Source organism: Zophobas morio, unplaced genomic scaffold (genome assembly GCF_036711695.1).
Source record: "Zophobas morio isolate AGI-343-1 ecotype UQ-CSIRO unplaced genomic scaffold, CSIRO_AGI_Zmor_V1 ptg000018l, whole genome shotgun sequence".
In the NCBI taxonomy this organism is placed as follows: Eukaryota; Metazoa; Arthropoda; class Insecta; order Coleoptera; family Tenebrionidae; genus Zophobas; species Zophobas morio.
Window position 1 is genome coordinate 823986 of NW_026972123.1, and position 5296 is coordinate 829281.

The 5296-nt window shown below is 27.7% G+C and overlaps 1 long non-coding RNA gene across 1 annotated transcript; it reads right to left on the reverse strand.

The window, feature by feature from the left end:
• Positions 1-134: 134 nt before the first annotated feature.
• On the reverse strand, positions 135-936 carry LOC135130932 (uncharacterized). The gene is made up of 3 exons (XR_010280856.1): positions 806-936; positions 476-548; positions 135-272 (listed from the first exon to the last, which is right to left on the reverse strand). It is a non-coding gene; the product is annotated as an uncharacterized LOC135130932 (long non-coding RNA).
• Positions 937-5296: the final 4360 nt, after the last annotated feature.

A 5296-nucleotide genomic window follows, 5' to 3' on the forward strand; every position in this document is an offset into this window, starting at 1 on the left:
AACGAGCGGACGCGATCGGCAAGCACGCCGCCGCGTTGACAAGTGACAGAAATATAACCAAAGTTCCTAGATTTCCCTCTTGGAACTAAGTAAAAATTGAAAGCAACGGAACTTAATTAATAAGAAAACAACAGTTTTGTTAAATATTTTATTCCTTTTTTTTGTGGTCAATGATTACAACATCACTGTATTTATAACCAATGCCGGGGCTTTGCGCATTTTGTATTAAACGAAGTCCACTTCCAAGGTCACCAGGCTCTCAGTCATGGAACCTGCAAAGACACCAAATATAAGTACACGGGTCTCGAATTTGATCACATTGTTTCACAAATATAGACTATAGCGCCCACAGACGAGCGCCACAGGTGGATATTGTGACTTTTCTTTCACCCTTCTGTGAATATAACACACTTGGGAACATGTGTTAGAGTTCACCAGGGTTGACTAAATCTACGGTCGGTCGGTGCGTACTTACGTTATGTCTACTTAGACCTCGCACGCATCTTCCTGCGCTTTCGCTTTAGCCTTCGCATACGCTTCTTACGCCACTGGAAACGAAAAAACACAAATTAGAAAAAGTTAGGTTATGTTACGATAAAGCTTAAAAACTTGCAAAAAGTGCACGCAAATCCCGTTATTACAACACTAATGATTACTAAAGAATAATAACAACGGCACGTGACTCTACCGTCGTTAATAAACACAAAATAAACGTTTTTCCTATCACCAAAAATGAAGTTTTACGAAAAAATTTTTTTCTGGATATTTGTACTAAATGCAGAAAAAATGTAACGATAAAACTCACCTTTGCTCTCATGTCGTGCTGTTTAAAGAAGTTCCAGCCGAAAAAGCTAGAAGATTCTTAAAATAACAGCAGAATTCGAACGTGAACCTCACGCAACAAACAACAAGAATGAAAGAGGACGAGGAAGCTTGCGATGAAGTTCTCGATGTTTATTGGTCGATTGCAAGAAATGGCCGCTAGAGGGCCAGCATCCGGGCGCCAAGTTTAAATCTTGACAACTTTTTATACATTTAAAATTTTAACAGCCAAAATGTGTTTTGTTGTAATGAAATTGGTAATTGGAAATCGTCATGTCTAAATTTAGTGAATCATTTTTACAATCAATAAACATTAAATAATCAAAACTATCAAAAAGAAATGTTTTGTGGACAGAAAGAAATTAGTTCATGAGTAGCTTTCACTTTGTCGTGAACCTGTTCTGCATAATGGGTTGTATACACGAAATATTTTCAACATCAATTTTTTGGGAAGAGATAAAAGAAAAAATTTAGATTAAAGATTTACATAATTACAATAAGTTTAAAACGTTTGCAAGATTTCAGAGCATTCGGTTTTACAGTTTCAAAGTTGAATTGCAAAATGTTAAACAAGTTTGATTTTTTTCAAAAATCTGGATGTCCAGGGTGAAAACTCTTATTTTAAAAAATTAAAAACATTTTTACTTCTGTAAATTTTCGAGATGACGTCATCCTATTGATGGTGGGGATGATTAGCCAAATTTTAGTTAGCGTTTTACTATCTAAATAATAGTCCTGATATACATACAAAATTTGAGAAGTCCAAAAATCGAAAGATCGAGAAATCGAAACATCAAAAAACTGAAAAATCTAAAGTTTAATAAACATTCGAAAAATTGAAAAATAGAAATATCGAAGAACTGAGAAATCGAAAAATTCAGGTTTTAAAAAATGAAAATTAAAAAATCCAGAAATCGAAACATCGAAAAATTGGAAAAAATCCAAAAACTGAAACATCGAAAAATTAAAAAATCTAAGAAAAATTGAAAAATGAAGAAATGAAAAATTCAGAACTCGATACATTGAAAAATTGGTAAATTGAAGAATTTAATATTTAAAAATGGAAAAATAGAAAAATCAAAACAGTAAAAAATCGAGAAATCGAAACATTAAAAAATCGAAAAAATGAAAAATCGAAAATGTAAAAATGAGAAATCAAAAAATCGAAGAAAAATTGAATAATCGGAAAATTCAAGAACTGAGAAAGTGAAAAATTGAAAAATCTCATATCTAAAATATCGAAAAACTGAAAAATCGAAATATTAAAAATCCCAAAACTGAAATATCGAAAAATTGAAAAATCGAATAAAAATTGAGGAAAAGAAAAAAATTAAAAATTCTAAAACTGAAACATCGGTAAATTGAGAATTCGAAACTTTAAAAATCGAGAAATCGAAAATTTAGAAACGTCAAAAACTGAAAAATCGAAAAATTGAAACATCGGATAATTGAGAAATCGAAAAATGAAAAAAGCGAGAAATCAAAAATTTAAGATGCGAAAACGTGAATAAATCAAAAAATTAGAAAATTCAAAAATTGAAGAATTGAAAAACTGAGAAATTGGGGAATTGAAGAGTCGAAAAACCAAAAAATCGATTAATCGAGAAACTGAAAAACTGAAAAGTCGAGAAGTGGAAAAACCGAAAAATTCAGAAATCGGAACAGTCCCAACTCGAAAAATAACAATTTTTTAAAATTAAGATTTGAAATTAAAAAAAAATTGAAAAATCAAGAAATTGAACAATCGAAATATCGAAATCTCGATAAATCGAGTAAGGGAAAAATTGAAAAATCCGAAAATTTAGAAACCGAAAAATTGTAAAATCGAGAAATGTTAAAAATCCTAAAATTGAAAACCCAAAAAATCTAAAACCGAGAAGTCGAAAAATCGAAAAATTGAGAAATCGAAACATCAAAAAACTGAAAAACCTAAAATTTAAAATTACGAAAAATTGAAAAACAGAAATATCGAGAAATTAAAAAATCTAAATTTTAAAAAGTGAAAAATTAAAATATCGAAATATTGAAGAACAAAAAATGGAAAAGTCGATAAATCGAAACAAAAATTCTAAGAAAAATTGAAAAATCGGAGAAATATTGAAAAATCCCAAAACTGAAATATCGAAAAATTAAAAAATCTACGAAAAAATGAAGAATAGAAAAATTGAAAAATCCAGAATTCGATAGATCGAAAATTTGGGAAATTGAAGAATCTAATATTTCAAAATGGAAAAATAAAAAATTAGAACAGTAAAAAATCCAGAAATCGAAACATTAAAAAATCGAAAAAATGAAAAATCGAAGATGTAAAAACGAGAAATCAAGAAATCGAAGAAAAATTGTGGAATCGAAAAATTGAAGAATTGAGAAAGTGAAAAATTGAAAAATCGAAACAGCGAAAAGTCGACAAATCCAAAATTGAAAAATCTCAAGTCTAAAATATCGAAAAACTGAAAAATCCCAAAACTGAAATATCGAAAAATTGAAAAATCGGAAAATTGAGAAATCGAAAAATGAAAAAAGCGAGAAATCAAAAATTTAAGATGCGAAAACCTGAAAAATCAAAAAATTTAAAAATCCAAATATTGAAGAATTGAAAAACTGAAAAATTGGGAAATCGAAGAGTCGAAAAACCAAAAAATCGATTAATCGAGAAACTGAAAACCTGAAAAGTCGGGAAGTGGAAAAACCGAAAAATTCAGAAATCGAAACAGCCCCAACTCGAAAAATCAAGAAATTGAACAATCGAAATATCGAAATCTGGATAAATCGAGAAAGGGAAAAATTGAAAAATCCGAAAATTTAGAAACCGAAAAATTATAAAATCGAGAAATGTTAAAAATCCTAAAATTGAAAAACCAAAAAATCTAAAACCGAAAAATTGAAAGATTGAGAAATCGAAACATCAAAAAACTGAAAATCCTAAAATTTAAAATTACGAAAAATTGAAAAACAGAAATATGGAGAAATCAAGAAATCTAAATTTTAAAAAGTGAGAAATTAAAATATCGAAAAATCGAAACAACAAAAATTCGAAGAAAAATTGAAAAATCTAGAAATTGAAAAATCGGAGAAATATTGAAAAATCCCAAAACTGAAATATCGAAAAATTAAAAAACCTAAGAAAGAATGAAGAATAGAAAAATTGAAAAACCCAGAATTCGATAGATCGAAGATTTGGGAAATTGAACAATCTAATATTTAAAAATGGAAAAATAAAAAAATCAAAACAGTAAAAAATCCAAAAATCGAAATAATGAAAAATCGAAGCTGCATAAACGAGAATTAAAAAAATCGAAGAAAAATTGTAGAATCGAAAAGCTGAAAAATTGGGAAATCGAAACATTGAGAAATTGGAAAATTGAAAAATGTTATTTGAAAATCGAAATAGTAAAAAATCGAGAAATTGAAAAGTCGAAAAATTAGAGAATTGAAAAATCGAGAAATCGAAAATTCAAAAAATCTAAAAACTGAAAAATCTATTTAAAAATACAAAAATTGAAGGATGGAAACATTGAAGAATTCCAAAATTAAAGTATCGAAAAAACGAAGAAGAAATGAAAAATCCTGAAATCGAAAATGTAAAAACGAGAAATCAAAAATTGAAGACAAATTGAAGAATCGGAAAATTCAAGAATTGAGATAGTGAAAAATCGAAAAATCCAGAAATCGAAAATTGAAAATTTTTAAAACTGACATCGAAAAATTGAAAAATAGAAGAAAAATTGAAGAATCGAAAAATTGATAAATCGAGAAATCGAAACATCGAGAAATTGGGAAATTGAAAAATCGGGAAATGAAAATTACAAAAAATCGAAAAAATTAAAAATCGACAGTGTAGAAACGAGAAATGAAAAAATTGAAGAAAAAGTGAAGAATCGAAAAATTCAAGAATTGAGAAAGTAAAAAATCGAAAAATCGAGAAGTTGAAAAGTCGTCGGGAAATCACGAAAACGAAAACTGAAAAATCAAAGAAAAATTGAAAAATCGAGAAATGGAAACTTCAAAAATCTATTTAAAAATTCAAAAATTGAAGTATCGAAAAATTGAAAAATCGAAAAATCGATATGTCGAAAAAATGAAAAATCTATTATTTAAAAATCGAAAAATTTAAAAAAACCCAAAATTAAAATATCGAAAAATTAAAAAATTGAGAAATCGAAAAGGCAAAAATCTAAAATTTAAAAATCAAAAAAGTGAAAAATCCAAAAATCGAAGCAGAATTGAAGAATCGAAAATTGAAATAATCGGGAAATCGAAACATCGAAAAATTCGGAAAGCAAAAAGTAAAAAAATCGGGAAGACACAAAAACGACAAATGAAAGAATCGAAATATTGAAAGGTCCCAGAACTGAAACATCAAAAAATTGAAAAATTGAAGAATTAAACAGTTTTACAGTTTCAAATTTAAATTACTAAATGATGTCATACAATTTCGATTGTTTTCCAAAAATCTGAATATTTATGGTGAAAA